The 20,346-nt window shown below is 39.4% G+C and overlaps 1 long non-coding RNA gene across 1 annotated transcript in view; it reads left to right on the forward strand.

Annotated features, from left to right (window-relative positions):
• Nucleotides 1-3,585: 3,585 nt before the first annotated feature.
• LOC130681163 (uncharacterized) overlaps nt 3,586-20,346 on the forward strand; it is a 111,088-nt gene continuing 94,327 nt past the window's right edge. The window contains exon 1 of the long non-coding RNA XR_008994210.1: nt 3,586-4,008. This is a non-coding gene — a long non-coding RNA (uncharacterized LOC130681163). The remainder of the gene's footprint in view (nt 4,009-20,346) is intronic.

The following is a 20,346-nucleotide window of genomic DNA, read 5'->3' on the forward strand; positions in this document are numbered from 1 at the left end:
AGCTAGAGGGTATTATGCTTAGTGAAATAAGCCAGGCAGAGAAAGACAAGTACCAAAGGATTACACTCATTTGTGGAGTATATCAACAAAGCAAAACTGAAGGAACAAAACAGCAGACTCACAGACTCCAAGAAGAGACTAGTGGTTACTAAAGTGAAGGGGGTGGCCAAGGATGAATGGGGAGGGAGGGGGAAGGAGATGAAGGGGTGTTATCATTAGCACACATAATGTAGGGGGGCTACAGGGAAGGTAATATAGCAGAGAGAAGACAAGTAGTTGACTCTATAGCATATTACTATGCTGATGTACAGTGACTGCAAAGGGTGTGTGGAAGGGACTTGATAATATTGGTGAATGTAATAACTACAATGTTGCTCATGTGAAACCTTCATAATGGATATTAATACCTTAATAAAAAAATAACAAGTATGTGCAAACTTTGAATGCAAACAACATTTGGGTCATGATGAATATCTTCAAACACTATTTCAATTTCAAGGAATTCATGCCTGTATAAATTATTTGATGCTTTGTAAGAACTGAACCATATGTTCTCACATTCTCTTCATTCAAACTGTTTCTCAGTGGTATATAATTGCATGGCCTACTATACATATATTCTGTAAAATCTATCTCCACTATAAATTCTATGATGTACTTTAAGCATTGAACTGAGCCTAAAGAACTTGCCACATTTGTTACATTCAAAGCGTTTCTCAGCCACATGAATACTCCCATGTACTTTAAGGCTTGAACTGAGCCTAAAGGACTTCCTGCATTTCTTACATTCAAATGGTTTCTTATCACTGTGAGTACTCTGATGTCAAGTAAGTAGTCCATACACACTGAAAGCCTTTCCACATTCCTTACATTGATAGGGTTTCTCACCGGTATGAAATCTGTAATGTATGGTAAGCTGGTGGCTACACCTAAAAGCCTTCCCATGCTTTTTACATTCATAGGGTTTCTCACCACTATGAATTCTCTCATGTCTAACAAGATGTGAGGCATGAGTAAATCCCTTCCCACAATCTTTGCACGTATAGTGTTTTTCACCAGTATGAATTCTGTCATGTTGTGTAAGGCGTGAGGCTTGACTAAAGGCCTTCCCACACTCCTTACTTTCATAGGGTTTCTCACCAGTGTGAATCCTCTTATGTACTCTTAAGGTCTGTAAGATGACTAAATGCCTTTCCACATTCCTTACATTCATAGGGCTTTTCATCAGTATGAATTATTTGATGTACTCTAAAGTTTGCATGACGACTAAAGGCCCTCCCACATTCCTTACATTCATATGGCTTCTCTCCATTCTCAATTGGTTGAGACAGAGTAAGAGATGAACGTTTTGAATAAATGTTCATTTTTCCTTAGCTCTTTATTTTATATCTGGCTTCCAAATCTAAAATAAGAAAAAAAAGTTTTATTGACTAGAAAATGTTGTGTTGTAGAATTAGAGAAAAACAGAAAATGTCACCCTTTACATATAAAGACTCTAAAATACAATCATAAAACTTGAAAAAATAAAAGGAGAGCTTAGAAAAAATTTATGCAGTAGTGCTGATAAATGTTTAACAACCAGCTCTACACACAAACACAACACATCCAATCATGAGGCATTTGCCAATGTCAATGATGTAAATACTCCCACCATGGGTAATTTGAAGCTATGAATATCACTTTATCCAAACTTAGAATGATATGTAAATTCTTGAGACTAGAGAGTCAGCACACCCACCTCTAATATACTCTTACTATCTAATATATAAATATAAACATATGTGAAATTGAAAAAGGCAACTATTTATACACAATCATTTTTCAATTACAATTCCTCTACAAATACATGTTTCTATCACCACAGTTCATTCTCTCCTACACATAGCCAATCCATCTGGAAATCCCCAGAAGAGTATGTCAACCAATTTTTTGACATATACCAGGTATATGCACCAGTGTTAGAGCACTTTGAACATTTAGAGAATTTGGGCAAAAGAGGGGACCTGATTATATGACTCTAGAGGAAGGGTACCAGAAATTACAGGAGAAAGAATTGGCAGTTGTAGGCTGAAGAATTAAAGTGTACATGAAGCAATATCTTGAGCAAAGTTGTAATTGTTTAGTAGGGGCCTATGACTCGGAATTAAAAAATATCTTCTTGTAACCAGAGTATGGTATGTATACTATACGTTGAAATAATAACAACACTCTTCAAAATAGAGTAGCAGTAGAATTTAATAACAAATATTAGAAAATTAGAAGCGCTTCCATGTGGAAATGGAAATGCCCTTTCAAAAAATCCTGGAGCACTATGGGAAGAAAAACTGAAATGGAATTATTCAAGTAATTTACTACACAGAAAATAAGCATCGATTAGAATCTTGGGTAGTTAACTTCACCACTCAGAGAACTTAAAAGTTAAATAATTATCTCTATGAAAGAAAGTGAGTTAAGATCAAATAAATCAAAGAGCTAGTGCTTTAAAAATTTGTTAAAGAAAATATTAGGTAAACCAATCAAAAAAAGAGAGCAAAAACAAATAAAATTAAGATATGAAAAGAGGAAAATAAGAACCACTGAGGAATTTAAATTATGAGTACTATACGAATACTTTTGAAAGTTTGGATAACTTTCTAAGTAAATTCACCAATACTGATCACAGAATAGAAAGCCTAAATTGACCTTGCTATGGAAGAAACAGTAAACAGCTGCCAGAAAAGACAGTTACAATAAGCACACTTTACACTTCTATTGTAATTTGTCAACATATAGGTACAAAATATGGAAATGCAATAATAGTAAGAAAATTTAATACTCCACTTACATCAATGTATAGACCATTCAGAGAGTAAATTAATAAGGAAGTATTGGTCTTAAATGAGTTGGATCAAATGGACTTAACACATCTATACAGAACATTCCATCCAAAGGCAACAGAATACACATTCTTCTGCAGTGCACATGGAACATTTTCCAGAAAAGATCATATGTTAGTCCACAAAACAGGTCTTAAGAAATTAAAGAAGACTGAAATTTTATCAAGCACGTTTTCTGGTCACAATGGTAGGAAATTAGAAATGAAAAACTCTGGAAAATTCAAGTATGTGGGTTGAACGATATGCTCCTGAACAACCAATGGTCAAAGGAGAAATCAAAAACGATCTTAAGACAAAAATGAAAATATAACACCAAGGGCTGGTTCTGTGAAAAGATAAAATTGACAGGCTTTTACCTAGACTCATCAAAAAAAGAGAGAACTGAAATAAAATCTGAAATAAAGAGATGTTAGAACTGACACCACTGAAATACAAAGGATTATAAGAGACTATTTGAACAATAATATGTTGGCGACCAAGAAGATATGGATAAATACCTGGAAACACACAATCTAGTAAAAGTAGAAGAGGCGAGCAGCAGTAGCTTGAGCTCCCTGCGGGCGTCCCGGTTGTCACTGGGGAGCTGCCGCGCTCTCTCGCAGTCGATCCGCCGGGCTTCCTCGGCCTCCCCCCTCAGGGAGCGTGCGCTGACTCCGGGCTCATTCTCCCGCAGCGCCTGCGCGGTAGCACTGCCGGCCCTTCTGCTCGCGCGCGCTCGCTACCCCGACGCTACGCTGGCCGCCGAGCCCCTGCCGCCCGGGCCCCACCTCCGCGGCGAGCTCGGGGACCCCCTGGGCTGGGGAGGCAGCGGGAGCGGGCGGCTAGGGTCGCCGGGAAGAGCGAAGCGGGCGCGGGCGCGGGCTCGGGAGGCGCAGGAGGGAAGGCCAACCCTCCCGGCCTCGCCCAGACGCCCGCGCGTCCTTCCCTAGGAAGCGGCGGCCCGCCTCGCCCCCCGCGCCGCCGCCGCCGCCGCAGCCGAGGTTCCCTGAAGGTCTGCGCCCGGTGGCGAGAGCAGTCACCGGGGCGTCCCTGCAGCGAGCGGCCGCCAACGGCAACACGCGCCCGGCGCGCCCGCTTCTCGCCGCCACCTTGGCCCTGCCGCGCCCACCGCCCGGATGGCGCGCCTGTAATTGTGAGTTTTTAAGTGCTGCTAGATAATTCTAAAATTAATCGCTTTATAATTGAGATATATTGACATATCGCATTGTGTTAGTTTTAGGTGTACAACATAATGATTTGATATATGTATTACACATTGTGAAATGATTACAGCAATAAGTTTAGTTAATATCCATCACTATATATAGTTAGGATTCTTTCCTTCTTGAAGATGAGAACTTTTAATATCTACTCTCTCAGCATTTAAACATACAAATACAACATTGTTAACTATATTCACCATGCTATATATTACTTCCCAGGACTTCTGTGTCTGGTAACTGGGAGTTTGTAACTTTAGATCTTCACCCATTGGGCCTGCCCCCTTACCCCTCACCCTCGCCTTGTCTGGTATTCACCAAACTGTTCTGTATATGTATGACTTCTCTCTGTTTTGTTTTGTTTTAGATTCCGAATGTAAGTGATATCATTCAGTATTTGACTTATTTCACTTAGGGCACATCCATGTTGTTACAAATAGCAGAATTTCCATTTTTTTGTAACTGAGTATTATCCCACTGTGTGTGTGTGTGTGTGTGTGTGTGTGTGTGTGTGTGTACACACACAACATTTTCCTTGTCGATTCATTCATCAGTGGACACTTTAATTTTTTCTATGTCCTGGCTATTGTAAACAATGCTGCAGTGAACAGAGCAGATATTTTAAGATTGTGATTTCACCTCCTTTGGATAAATACTCAGAAGTGGAATTGCTGGATCATGTAGTAGTTCCTTTTTTTACTTTTTACTGAAACTCCATACTGTTTTAGATAGCAGCAGAACCAATTTACATTCTAACAGTGAACGGAAAGGGAACCCTTTTCTCCACATCCTCCCCAACACTTGGTATTACTTGCCTTTGTGATAATAGACATTCTAACAGGTATGCGGTGATATCTCATTGTGGTTTTGATTTGCATTTCCTTGATGATTAGTGATGTGGAGCACCTTTTCATATACGTTGGCTATTTGTATGTGTTCTTTGGAAAAATGTCTATTTACATCCCTGCCCATTTTGTAATTGGGTTGTTTGGTGGGTTTTTTCCCCTACTGAATTGTGTTAATTCTTCCTATATTTTAGATATTAATCCCTTATCAGATATGTGATTTGAAAATATTTTCTCTGAATCTATAGATTGTCTTTTTTTGTTGATTGCTTCCTCTGCTGTACAGAAGCCTTTTCGGTTGATATAATCCTGCTTTTCCTTTTTACTTTTGTTGCCTTCTCTCACTCTTGGTGTCAATTCAAAAAACTGTCAACAAGACCAGTGTCAGTGAGCTTACCCTCTATGTTTTCTTCTAGGAAGTTTATGATTTCAGGTCTTAATGTTTCAGTGCTTGATCCATTTAGAGTTGATTTTTGTGTATGGTATAGGGTTTATCTCCAAGCTCTCTATTCTGTTCCATTGATCTAGGTGTCTGTAGTGTACTGTTTTGATTATTATAGCTTTATGAATATAGTTTGAAATCAGGGAGCTTGATACCTCCAGCTTTGTTGTTCTTTCTGAAGATTACTTTGGCTATTCAGGCTTTTGTGGTTCCAAACACATTTTAGCTTTGTTCTAGTTCCATGGAAAGTGCCTCTGGGGTTTCGATAAAGGGTTACATTGAGTCTGTGGATTGCTTTGAGTAGTATGTGATGATAATTGTTTCAGTCTATGAGCACAGACTCTTTACATTTCCGTACATATTCTTCAACTTCTTTCATCAGCATTTTACAGGTTTCAGCGTACAGATTTTTCACCTCATTGATTAGATTTATTTGTGGGTAATTTTTTATTTTCAATGCAAGTGTAAATGTAAGTATTTTCATAATATCTCTTTCTGATAGTTCACTATTAGTGTGTAGAAACACAGCTGAGTTTTGTATATTGATTTTACATTCTCAGTATTATTGACTTCAAACAGTTTGTTGTAACAGCTTTTTGAGTCTTCAGGGTTTTATTTATATAATAGGTCATATACAGATAATGATGGTTTTGCTCTAGTTCATTGAAGAATGCTGTAGGTATTTTGATAGGGATTTCATTGAATCTGTATATTGCTTAAGGCAGGATGGCCATTTTGACAATATTAATTTTTCCTAGCCAAGAGGATGGGATGAATTTCCATTTATTAGTGCCCTCTTTAATTTCTTTTTAGAGTGTCTTGTAAATGAACTAGTGGTTACCAAAGGGGATGGGTGTGGGAGGGCGGATGGGGAGGGAGAGAGAAGGGGACCGAGGGGTATTATGTTTAGTACACATGGTGTGGGGGATCATGGGGAGAGCAGTGTATCACAGAGAAGGGACATAGTGGATCTCTGACAACTTGCTACACTGATGGACAGTGACTGCATTGGGGTATGGGTGGGGACTTGATAATACGGATAAATGTAGTAAACACATTGTTTTTTCATGTGAAACCTTCATAAGAGTGTATATCAATCATTCCTTAATAAAAAATTTTTAAGAAAGAGTGTCTTGTAGTTTTCAGGGTATCAGTGTTTCCTTTCCACGGTTAGATTTATTCCTAGGTATTTTATTCTTTTTGATGCAATTGTGAATGGAATTTTTACCTGTTTTCTCTTTCTGCTAGTTCATCATTAGAGAACAGGAATGCAACAGATTTCTGTGTATTAATTTTGTATCCTGCAACTGCTGAATTCAGATATTAGTTCTAGTATTTTTGGAGTGGAGTCTTTAGGGTTTTTTATGTAAAATATCATGTCATCTGCAAACAGGGACAGTTTGACTTCTTCCTTACCAATCTGGATGTCTTGTATTTCTTTGTTTTGTCTGATTGCTGTGACTAGGACCTCCAGTACTATGTTGAATAACAGTGGGGAGAGTAGGCATCCCTGTCTTGTTCCCGATCTTAGGTGTAAAGCTTTCAGCTTCTCCCTGTTAAGTATGATGTTGGCTGTGGGTTTATCATATATGGCCTTTATTATGTTGAGGTACTTGCCCTCTATACCTATTTTGTTGAGAGTTTTTGTCATGAATAGATGTTGAAGCATTTCTGAAATGTTTTTTCTGTATCTCTTGAGATGATCATATGATTTTTTGGGGGTTTTTTTGATGGTTTTTTTAATTAAGGTATTATTTATACACACTTTCATAAAGGTTTCACTTGAAAAAACAATGTGGTTACTACATTCACCCATATTATTGTGGACCCACCCATACCCCAATGCAGTCACTGTCCATCAGTGCAGCAAGATGCCACAGATCAGTTTGCCTTCTCTGTGCTACACTGTTTTCCCCATGATCCCCCACACCATGGTACTAAACATAATAACCGTCCATCCCCTCCTCTGTCCCTCCCCACCTGCCATCCCACAACCCTCCCCTTTGGTAAGCACTAGTCCCTTCTTGGAGTCTCCAAGTCTGCTGCTATTTTGTTCCTTCAGTTTTGCTTTGTTGTTATACTCCACAAATGAGGGAAATCATTTGTCACTTGGCTTTCTCCCCCTGGCTTATTTCACTGAGCATAATATCCTCCAGCTCAATCCATGTTGTTGCAAATGGTAGGATTTGTTTCTTTCTTTTTTTTTTTTTTTTTTTTTTTAATAATTATTTTTTATTGAAGGGTAGTTGACACAGAGTATTACATTACATGAGTTTCAAGTGTACAACACAGTGGTAGAACATTTATATACATAATTCTAGGTTCCAGCTATCACCCTACCAGGCTGTTACAATATCTTGACTATATTCCTTATGCTACACCTTACATCCCGGTTACTAATTTATTTTACCATTGGAAGTCTGTCCTTTTTTTTTTTTTTTTTTTTTTTTGTGAGGGCATCTCTCATATTTATTGATCAAATTGTTGTTAACGACAATAAAATTCTGTATAGGGGAGTCAATGCTCAATGCACAATCATTATTCCACCCCAAGCCTAATTTTTGTCAGTCTCCAATCTTCTGAGGCATAACAAACAAGTTTTTACATGTAGAACAAATTCTTACATAATGAATAAGTTACATAGTGAACAGTACAAGGGCAGTCATCACAGAAACTTTCGGTTTTGCTCATGCATTATGAACTATAAACAGTTCAAATATGAATACTCATTTGGTTTTTATACTTCATTTATATGTGGATACCACATTTCTCTCTTTATTATTATTATTTTTAATAAAATGCTGAAGTGGTAGGTAGATACAAGATAAAGGTAGAAAACATAGTTTAGTGTTGTAAGAGAGCACATGTAGATGATCAGGTGTGTGCCTGTAGACTATGTGTTAATCCAAGCTAGACCAGGGCAATAAAACATCCACGTATGCAGAAGATTTCTCTCAGAACAGGGGGGTGAGGTTCTAAGCCTCACCTCTGTTGATCCCCAATTTCTCACCTGATGGCCCCCCTGCGACTGTGCCTGTCTTAGGTTGTTCCTCCCTTGAGGAATCTTACCCGTCTCTGGCTAACCAGTCATCTTCCGGGGCCATACAGGGAAATGTGAAGTTGGTAAGTGAGAGAGAAGCCTTATTGTTTGAAAAAGTTAGCTTTTTACTTCTTTGCATATTTATGCCCTGTGGCTTCTATGCCCAGCATTTGTCTTGAGGTATCTTTACCACTTGGAAGAATTATGATACTCGGTAAATTTGATATGAGGCACGAATTCTATTTAAGGGTTGTAATTAGGAAGGAAGAAGAAAAGCTATAGAAGTAGCAGGCGGAAGAAAACATGGGAAGATTGATTATTTCTTTGATATATCTTCTTGTAGAGTAACTTCAGCATGTATAGGTTTTAAGCTACTACTTAAATTGCACACACACATTAACATAATAGGAGTATAGTTACATAACCAAAGCATATCTGTAATTACCAGCCATCTGCAGTGAAACCAAGAAAACCAGTTAGGCACCTTAGGCATTTGTGAAAACTTATCTATGATATGGTGGATATTGTCCAAATGAACTTGAACAGTCTGAGAGAAATCAGACAAATTAAAACAACCCATTCCTGGGGACTGTTCACATGCCATATGTTCTTTTAACAATAAATAGTTTGTAGTTGTAAGACTTTGGAGCGCTACAATTTGCACTTCTCCAAATTCTTGGTTGAGTTCCAACAGTATAGATCTAGTCCAATTTTGTTGTTTTACTGTATGCACAGGCCAGCTTAGATATCTCCTTCCTCATTCCCATGGCAAGTCCAGGAACTGGTGGGATGAGTGCATCTACACCTGTAGCAGTGCGTGGATCTTTGTTGGGGTTTTTGATGATCATCTTCTGGCATGAGTCTTCCAGAGAGTGCTGATGTTGGAAGTTCTTTTTCATATCGTATCTTAGTTCATTTTCGGGGTAGCCCAATTAGGCTTTGATCCTCTGTATAAACACAAACAGACCCTTTGCCTACACTTTTATATGCCCTTTATACCCTTGTGTAGAACACGTTGGAAGTTACCACACAGGAACTGCCCTTTTTTTTTTTTTTTTTTTTTTTTTTTTTTTGCTATCACTAATCTACACTTACATGACGAATATTATGTTTACTAGGCTCTCCCCTATACCAGGTCTCCCCTATAAACCCCTTTACAGTCACTGTCCATCAGCATAGCAAAATGTTATAGAATCACTACTTGCCTTCTCTGTGTTGTACAGCCCTCCCTGTTCTCCTACCCCCCCATGCATGTTAATCTTTTTTTTTTTTTTTTTTTTTTTTTATAATAATTATTTTTTATTGAAGGATAGTTGACACACACTATTACATTACATGAGTTTCAAGTGTACAACACAGTGGTAGAACATTTATATACATAATTCTAGGTTCCAGCTATCACCCTACCAAGCTGTTACAATATCTTGACTATATTCCTTATGCTATACATTACATCCCGGTTACTTATTTATTTTACCATTGGAAGTCTGTCCTTTTTTTTTTTTTTTTTTTGTGAGGGCATCTCTCATATTTATTGATCAAATGGTTGTTAACGACAATAAAATTCTGTATAGGGGAGTCAATGCTCAATGCACAATCATTATTCCACCCCAAGCCTAATTTTTGTCAGTCTCCAATCTTCTGAGGCATAACAAACAAGTTTTTACATGTAGAACAAATTCTTACATAATGAATAAGTTACATAGTGAACAGTACAAGGGCAGTCATCACAGAAACTTTCGGTTTTGCTCATGCATTATGAACTATAAACAGTCAGTTCAAATATGAATACTCATTTGATTTTTATACTTGATTTATATGTGGATACCACATTTCTCTCTTTATTATTATTATTTTTAATAAAATGCTGAAGTGGTAGGTAGATACAAGATAAAGGTAGAAAACATAGTTTAGTGTTGTAAGAGAGCACATGTAGATGATCAGGTGTGTGCCTGTAGACTATGTGTTAATCCAAGCTAGACCAGGGCAATAAAACATCCACGTATGCAGAAGATTTCTCTCAGAACGGGGGGGTGAGGTTCTAAGCCTCACCTCTGTTGATCCCCAATTTCTCACCTGATGGCCCCCCTGCGACTGTGCCTGTCTTAGGTTGTTCCTCCCTTGAGGAATCTTACCCGTCTCTGGCTAACCAGTCATCTTCCGGGGCCATACAGGGAAATGTGAAGTTGGTAAGTGAGAGAGAAGCCTTATTGTTTGAAAAAGTTAGCTTTTTACTTCTTTGCATATTTATGCCCTGTGGCTTCTATGCTCAGCATTTGTCTTGAGGTATCTTTACCACTTGGAAGAATTATGATACTCGGTAAATTTGATATGAGGCACGAATTCTATTTAAGGGTTGTAATTAGGAAGGAAGAAGGAAAGCTATAGAAGTAGCAGGCGGAAGAAAACATGGGAAGATTGATTATTTCTTTGATATATCTTCTTGTAGAGTAACTTCAGCATGTATAGGTTTTAAGCTACTACTTAAATTGCACACACACATTAACATAATAGGAGTATAGTTACATAACCAAAGCATATCTGTAATTACCAGCCATCTGCAGTGAAACCAAGAAAACCAGTTAGGCACCTCAGGCATTTGTGAAAACTTATCTATGATATGGTGGATATTGTCCAAATGAACTTGAACAGTCTGAGAGAAATCAGACAAATTAAAACAACCCATTCCTGGGGACTGTTCACATGCCATATGTTCTTTTAACAATAAATAGTTTGTAGTTGTAAGACTTTGGAGCGCTACAATTTGCACTTCTCCAAATTCTTGGTTGAGTTCCAACAGTATAGATCCAGTCCAATTTTGTTGTTTTACTGTATGCACAGGCCAGCTTAGATATCTCCTTCCTCATTCCCATGGCAAGTCCAGGAACTGGTGGGATGAGTGCATCTACAGCTGTAGCAGTGCGTGGATCTTTGTTGGGGTTTTTCGATGATCATCTTCTGGCATGAGTCTTCCAGAGAGTGCAGATGTTGGAAGTTCTTTTTCATATCGTATCTTAGTTCATTTTTGGGGTAGCCCAATTAGGCTTTGATCCTCTGTGTAAACACAAACAGACCCTTTGCCTACACTTTTATATGCCCTTTATACCCTTGTGTAGAACTCGTTGGAGGTTACCACACAGGAACTGCCCTTTTTTTTTTTTTTTTTTTTTTGCTATCACTAATCTACACTTACATGACGAATATTATGTTTACTAGGCTCTCCCCTATACCAGCTCTCCCCTATAAACCCCTTTACAGTCACTGTCCATCAGCATAGCAAAATGTTGTAGAATCACTACTTCCTTCTCTGTGTTGTATAGCCCTCCCTTTTCTCCTACCCCCCCATGCATGTTAATCTTAATACCCCCCTATTTCTCCCCCCCTTATCCCTTCCTACCCACCCATCCTCCCCAGTCCCTTTCCCTTTGGTACCTGTTAGTCCATTCTTGAGTTCTGTGATTCTGCTGCTGTTTTGTTCCTTCAGTTTTTCCTTTGTTCTTATATTCCACAGATAAGTGAAATCATTTGGTATTTCTCTTTCTCCGCTTGGCTTGTTTCACTGAGCATAATACCCTCCAGCTCCATCCATGTTGCTGCAAATGATTGGATTTGCCCTTTTCTTATAGCTGAGTAGTATTCCATTGTGTATATGTACCACATCTTCTTTATCCATTCATCTATTGATGGACATTTAGGTTGCTTCCAATTCTTGGCTATTGTAAATAGTGCTGCAATAAACATAGGGGTGCATCTGTCTTTCTCAAACTTGATTGCTGCATTCTTAGGGTAAATTCCTAGGAGTGGAATTCCTGGGTCAAATGGTAAGTCTGTTTTGAGCATTTTGATGTACCTCCATACTGCTTTCCACAATGGTTGAACTAACTTACATTCCCACCAGCAGTGTAGGAGGGTTCCCCTTTCTCCACAGCCTCGCCAACATTTGTTGTTGTTTGTCTTTTGGATGGCAGCCATCCTTACTGGTGTGAGGTGATACCTCATTGTAGTTTTAATTTGCATTTCTCTGATAATTAGCGATGTGGAGCATCTTTTCATGTGTCTGTTGGCCATCTGTATTTCTTTTTTGGAGAACTGTCTGTTCAGTTCCTCTGCCCATTTTTTAATTGGGTTATTTGTTTTTTGTTTGTTGAGGCGTGAGAGCTCCTTATATATTCTGGACGTCAAGCCTTTATCGGATGTGTCATTTTCAAATATATTCTCCCATACTGTAGGGATCCTTCTTGTTCTATTGATGGTGTCTTTTGCTGTACAGAAGCTTTTCAGCTTAATATAGTCCCACTTACTCATTTTTGCTGTTGTTTTCCTTGCCCGGGGAGATATGTTCAAGAAGAGGTCACTCATGTTTATGTCTAAGAGGTTTTCGCCTATGTTTTCTTCCAAGAGTTTAATGGTTTCATGGCTTACATTCAGGTCTTTGATCCATTTTGAGTTTACTTTTGTATATGGGGTTAGACAATGGTCCAGTTTCATTCTCCTACATGTAGCTGTCCAGTTTTGCCAGCACCACCTGTTGAAGAGACTGTCATTTCGCCATTGTATGTCCATGGCTCCTTTATCAAATATTAATTGACCATATATGTCTGGGTTAATGTCTGGATTCTCTAGTCTGTTCCATTGGTCTGTGGCTCTGTTCTTGTGCAGTACCAAATTGTCTTGATTACTATGGCTTTATAGTAGAGCTTGAAGTTGGGGAGTGAGATCCCCCCTACTTTATTCTTCTTTCTCAGGATTGCTTTTGCTATTCGGGGTCTTTGGTGTTTCCATATGAATTTTTGAATTGTTTGTTCCAGTTCATTGAAGAATGTTGCTGGTAGTTTCATAGGGATTGCATCAAATCTGTATATTGCTTTGGGCAGGATGGCCATTTTAACGATATTAATTCTTCCTAGCCACGAGCATGGGATGAGTTTCCATCTGTTAGTGTCCCCTTTAATTTCTCTTAAGAGTGACTTGTAGTTTTCAGAGTATAAGTCTTTCACTTCTTTGGTTAGGTTTATTCCTAGGTATTTTATTTTTTTTGATGCAATTGTGAATGGAGTTGTTTTCCTGATTTCTCTTTCTGTTGGTTCATTGTTAGTATATAGGAAAGCCACAGATTTCTGTGTGTTGATTTTGTATCCTGCAACTTTGCTGTATTCCGATATCAGTTCTAGTAGTTTTGGGGTGGAGTCTTTGGGGTTTTTATGTACAGTATCATGTCATCTGCAAATAGTGACAGTTTAACTTCTTCTTTACCAATCTGGATTCCTTGTATTTCTTTATTTTGTCTGATTGCCGTGGCTAGGACCTCCAGTACTATGTTAAATAACAGTGGAGAGAGTGGGCATCCCTGTCTAGTTCCCGATCTCAGAGGAAATGCTTTCAGCTTCTCGCTGTTCAATATAATGTTGGCTGTGGGTTTATCATAGATGGCCTTTATTATGTTGAGGTACTTGCCCTCTATTCCCATTTTGCTGAGAGTTTTTAACATGAATGGATGTTGAACTTTGTCAAATGCTTTTTCAGCATCTATGGAGATGATCATGTGGTTTTTGTCTTTCTTTTTGTTGATGTGGTGGATGATGTTGATGGACTTTCGAATGTTGTACCATCCTTGCATCCCTGGGATGAATCCCACTTGGTCATGGTGTATGATCCTTTTGATGTATTTTTGAATTCGGTTTGCTAATATTTTGTTGAGTATTTTTGCATCTACGTTCATCAGGGATATTGGTCTGTAGTTTTCTTTTTTGGTGGGGTCTTTGCCTGGTTTTGGTATTAGGGTGATGTTAGCTTCATAGAATGAGTTTGGGAGTATCCCCTCCTCCTCTATTTTTTGGAAAACTTTAAGGAGAATGGGTATTATGTCTTCCCTGTATGTCTGATAAAATTCCGAGGTAAATCCATCTGGCCCGGGGGTTTTGTTCTTTGGTAGTTTTTTGATTACCTCTTCAATTTCGTTGCTGGTAATTGGTCTGTTTAGATTTTCTGTTTCTTCCTGGGTCAATCTTGGAAGGTTATATTTTTCTAGGAAGTTGTCCATTTCTCCTAGGTTTCCCAGCTTGTTAGCATATAGGTTTTCATAGTATTCTCCAATAATTCTTTGCATTTCCGTGGGGTCCGTCGTGATTTTTCCTTTCTCGTTTCTGATACTGTTGATTTGTGTTGACTCTCTTTTCTTCTTAATAAGTCTGGCTAGAGGCTTATCTATTTTGTTTATTTTCTCGAAGAACCAGCTCTTGGTTTCATTGATTTTTGCTATTGTTTTATTCTTCTCAATTTTATTTATTTCTTCTCTGATCTTTATTATGTCCCTCCTTCTGCTGACCTTAGGCCTCATTTGTTCTTCTTTTTCCAATTTCGATAATTGTGACATTAGACCATTCATTTGGGATTGCTCTTCCTTTTTTAAATATGCTTGGATTGCTATATACTTTCCTCTTAAGACTGCTTTTGCTGTGTCCCACAGAAGTTGGGGCTTAGTGTTGTTGTTGTCATTTGTTTCCATATATTGCTGGATCTCCATTTTGATTTGGTCATTGATCCATTGATTATTTAGGAGCGTGTTGTTAAGCCTCCATGTGTTTGTGAGCCTCTTTGCTTTCTTTGTACAGTTTATTTCTAGTTTTATGCCTTTGTGGTCTGAAAAGTTGGTTGGTAGGATTTCAATCTTTTGGAATTTTCTGATGCTCTTTTTGTGGCCGAGTATGTGGTCTATTCTGGAGAATGTTCCATGTGCACTTGAGAAGAATGTATATCCCGCTGCTTTTGGATGTAGAGTTCTATAGATGTCTATTAGGTCCATCTGCTCTACTGTGTTGTTCAGTGCTTCCGTGTCCTTACTTATTTTCTGCCCAGTGGATCTATCCTTTGGGGTGAGTGGTGTGTTGAAGTCTCCTAGAATGAATGCATTGCAGTCTATATCCCCCTTTAGTTCTGTTAGTATTTGTTTCACATATGCTGGTGCTCCTGTGTTGGGTGCATATATATTTAGAATGGTTATATCCTCTTGTTTGACTGAGCCCTTTATCATTATGTAGTGTCCTTCTTTATCTCTTGTTACTTTCTTTGTTTTGAAGTCTATTTTGTCTGATATTAGTACTGCAACCCCTGCTTTCTTCTCACTGTTGTTTGCTTGAAATATGTTTTTCCATCCCTTGACTTTTAGTCTGTACATGTCTTTGGGTTTGAGGTGAGTTTCTTGTAAGCAGCATATAGATGGGTCTTGCTTTTTTATCCATTCTGTTACTCTGTGTCTTTTGATTGGTGCATTCAGTCCATTAACATTTAGGGTGACTATTGAAAGATATGTACTTATTGCCATTGCAGGCTTTAAATTCGTGGTTACCAAAGGTTCAAGGTTAGCCTCTTTAGTATCTTACTGCCTAACTTAGCTCGCTTATTGAGCTGTTATATACACTGTCTGGAGATTCTTTTCTTCTCTCCCTTCTTGTTCCTCCTCCTCGATTCTTCATATGTTGGGTGTTTTGTGCTGTGCTCTTTCTAGGAGTGCTCCCATCTAGAGCAGTCCCTGTAAGATGTTCTGTAGAGGTGGTTTGTGGAAAGCAAATTCCCTCAGCTTTTGTTTGTCTGGGAATTGTTTAATCCCACCGTCATATTTGAATGACAGTCGTGCTGGATACAGTATCCTTGGTTCAAGGCCCTTCTGTTTCATTGTATTAAATATATCATGCCATTCTCTTCTGGCCTGTAGGGTTTCTGTTGAGAAATCTGACGTTAGCCTGATGGGTTTCCCTTTATAGGTGACCTTTTTCTCTCTAGCTGCCTTTAACACTCTTTCCTTGTCCTTGATCTTTGCCATTTTAATTATTATGTGTCTTGGTGTTGCCCTTCTTGGATCCTTTCTGTTGGGGGTTCTGTGTATTTCCGTGGTCTGTTTGATTACTTCCTCCCCCAGTGTGGGGAAGTTTTCAGCAATTATTTCTTCTAAGATACTTTCCATCTCTTTGCCTCTCTCTTCTTCTTCTGGGACCCCTATAATACGGATATTGCTCCTTTTAGATTGGTCACACAGTTCTCTTAATATTGTTTCATTCCTGGAGATCCTTTTGTCTCTCTCTATGTCAGCTTCTATGCGTTCCTGTTCTCTGATTTCAATTCCATCAATGGCCTCTTGCATTCTATCCATTCTGCTTATAAACCCTTCCAGAGTTTGTTTCATTTCTGTGATCTCCTTTCTGGCATCTGTGATCTCCCTCCGGACTTCATCCCATTTCTCTTGCGTATTTCTCTGCATCTCTGTCAGCATGTTTATGATTCTTATTTTGAATTCTTTGTCAGGAAGACTGGTTAGGTCTGTCTCCTTCTCTGGTGTTGTCTCTGTGATCTTTGTCTGCCTGTAGCTTTGCCTTTTCATGGTGATAGGAATAGTCTGCAGAACTGGGACGAGTGACGGCTGGAAGGACTTCCTTTCTTGTTGGTTTGTGGCCCTCCTCTCCTGGGAGAACAGCGGCCTCTAGTGGCTTGTGCTGCGCAGCTGCGCGCAGACAGGGTTTCTGCTTCCTGCCCTGCTGCTATGGAGTTAATCTCCGCTGTTGCTGTGGGCGTGGCCTGGCTCGGGCAGCTACTCCAAAATGGTGGAGTCGCGTTGGAGCAGGAGCTGCTGGGAGGCTATTTATCTCCGTAAGGGGCCTCCCTGCTCCCTGCAGCCCAGGGGTTAGGGTGCCCAGAGATCCCGGATTCCCTACCTCTGGATTAAGTGACCCGCCCTGCCCCTTTAAGACTTCCAAAAAGCACCCGCCAAAACAAAACAACGACCACAAAAAAAAACAAGAAAAAAAATTTTTTTAATTAAAAAAAAAAAAAATTTTTAATTAAAAAAAAAAAAATTTTTAATTAAAAAAAAAAAAAAGTGGTCGTTCGTTTTTCTTTATTCTCCAGTGCCAGCCTCAGGCCTCTGCTCACCGGTCTTTCTGCCCTGTTTCCCTAATATTGGGGTCCCTGTCCCTTTAAGACTTCCAAAAAGCGCTCGCCAAAACAAAGCAGCAAAAAAGCAAAAAAAAAAAAAAAAATGGTCGCGCGCTTTTCTTATGTCCTCTGTCGCCCAGCCTCCAGTGCCTGCTCACTGTTCTTGCTGCCCTGTTTTCCCAGTATCGAGGGCCCTGCACTCTGGCCCGGATGGCTGGGGCTGGGTGCTCGGCAGCCCTGGGCTCCGTCTCCCTCCCGCTCTGCCTGCTCTTCTCCCGCCGGGAGCTGGGGGCAGGGGCGCTCGGCTCCCGCGGGGCCGGGGCTTGTATCTTACCCCCTTCGCGAGGCGCTGGGTTCTCTCAGGTGTGGATGTGGTCTGGATATTGTCCTGTGTCTTCTGGTCTTTATTCTAGGAAGGGTTGTCTTTGTTATATTTTCATAGATATATGTTGTTTTGGGAGGAGATTTCCGCTGCTCTACTCACGCCGCCATCTTCCGGGAATCCTCCCATGCATGTTAATCTTAATACCCCCCTACTTCTCCCCCCCTTATCCCTCCCTACCCACCCATCCTCCCCAGTCCCTTTCCCTTTGGTACCTGTTAGTCCATTCTTGAGTTCTGTGATTCTGCTGCTGCTTTGTTCCTTCAGTTTTTCCTTTGTTCTTATATTCCACAGATAAGTGAAATCATTTGGTATTTCTCTTTCTCCGCTTGGCTTGTTTCACTGAGCATAATACCCTCCAGCTCCATCCATGTTGCTGCAAATGATTGGATTTGCCCTTTTCTTATAGCTGAGTAGTATTCCATTGTGTATATGTACCACATCTTCTTTATCCATTCATCTATTGATGGACATTTAGGTTGCTTCCAATTCTTGGCTATTGTAAATAGTGCTGCAATAAACATAGGGGTGCATCTGTCTTTCTCAAACTTGATTGCTGCATTCTTAGGGTAAATTCCTAGGAGTGGAATTCCTGGGTCAAATGGTAAGTCTGTTTTGAGCATTTTGATGTACCTCCATACTGCTTTCCACAATGGTTGAACTAACTTACATTCCCACCAGCAGTGTAGGAGGGTTCCCCTTTCTCCACAGCCTCGCCAACATTTGTTGTTGTTTGTTTTTTGGATGGCAGCCATCCTTACTGGTGTGAGGTGATACCTCATTGTAGTTTTAATTTGCATTTCTCTGATAATTAGCGATGTGGAGCATCTTTTCATGTGTCTGTTGGCCATCTGTATTTCTTTTTTGGAGAACTGTCTGTTCAGTTCCTCTGCCCATTTTTTAATTGGGTTATTTGTTTTTTGTTTGTTGAGGCGTGAGAGCTCCTTATATATTCTGGACTTCAAGCCTTTATCAGATGTGTCATTTTCAAATATATTCTCCCATACTGTAGGGATCCTTCTTGTTCTATTGATGGTGTCTTTTGCTGTACAGAAGCTTTTCAGCTTAATATAGTCCCACTTACTCATTTTTGCTGTTGTTTTCCTTGCCCGGGGAGATATGTTCAAGAAGAGGTCACTCATGTTTATGTCTAAGAGGTTTTCGCCTATGTTTTCTTCCAAGAGTTTAATGGTTTCATGGCTTACATTCAGGTCTTTGATCCATTTTGAGTTTACTTTTGTATATGGGGTTAGACAATGGTCCAGTTTCATTCTCCTACATGTAGCTGTCCAGTTTTGCCAGCACCACCTGTTGAAGAGACTGTCATTTCGCCATTGTATGTCCATGGCTCCTTTATCAAATATTAATTGATCATATATGTCTGGGTTAATGTCTGGATTCTCTAGTCTGTTCCATTGGTCTGTGGCTCTGCTCTTGTGCCAGTACCAAATTGTCTTGATTACTATGGCTTTATAGTAGAGCTTGAAGTTGGGGAGTGAGATCCCCCCTACTTTATTCTTCTTTCTCAGGATTGCTTTGGCTATTCGGGGTCTTTGGTGCTTCCATATGAATTTTTGAATTATTTGTTCCAGTTCATTGAAGAATGTTGCTGGTAGTTTCATAGGGATTGCATCAAATCTGTATATTGCTTTGGGCAGGATGGCCATTTTAACGATATTAATTCTTCCTAGCCACGAGCATGGGATGAGTTTCCATCTGTTAGTGTCCCCTTTAATTTCTCTTAAGAGTGACTTGTAGTTTTCAGAGTATAAGTCTTTCACTTCTTTGGTTAGGTTTATTCCTAGGTATTTTATTTTTTTTGATGCAATTGTGAATGGAGTTGTTTTCCTGATTTCTCTCTCTGTTGGTTCATTGTTAGTATATAGGAAAGCCACAGATTTCTGTGTGTTGATTTTGTATCCTGCAACTTTGCTGTATTCCGATATCAGTTCTAGTAATTTTGGGGTGGAGTCTTTAGGGTTTTTTATGTACAGTATCATGTCATCTGCAAATAGTGACAGTTTAACTTCTTCTTTACCAATCTGGATTCCTTGTATTTCTTTATTTTGTCTGATTGCCGTGGCTAGGACCTCCAGTACTATGTTAAATAACAGTGGAGAGAGTGGGCATCCCTGTCTAGTTCCCGATCTCAGAGGAAATGCTTTCAGCTTCTCGCTGTTCAATATAATGTTGGCTGTGGGTTTATCATAGATGGCCTTTATTATGTTGAGGTACTTGCCCTCTATTCCCATTTTGCTGAGAGTTTTTAACATGAATGGATGTTGAACTTTGTCAAATGCTTTTTCAGCATCTATGGAGATGATCATGTGGTTTTTGTCTTTCTTTTTGTTGATGTGGTGGATGATGTTGATGGACTTTCGAATGTTGTACCATCCTTGCATCCCTGGAATGAATCCCACTTGGTCATGGTGTATGATCCTTTTGATGTATTTTTGGATTCGGTTTGCTAATATTTTGTTGAGTATTTTTGCATCTACGTTCATCAGGGATATTGGTCTGTAGTTTTCTTTTTTGGTGGGGTCTTTGCCTGGTTTTGGTATTAGGGTGATGTTAGCTTCATAGAATGAGTTTGGGAGTATCCCCTCCTCCTCTATTTTTTGGAAAACTTTAAGGAGA

This window comes from Manis pentadactyla, chromosome 15 (genome assembly GCF_030020395.1).
Source record: "Manis pentadactyla isolate mManPen7 chromosome 15, mManPen7.hap1, whole genome shotgun sequence".
Taxonomy (NCBI): Eukaryota; Metazoa; Chordata; class Mammalia; order Pholidota; family Manidae; genus Manis; species Manis pentadactyla.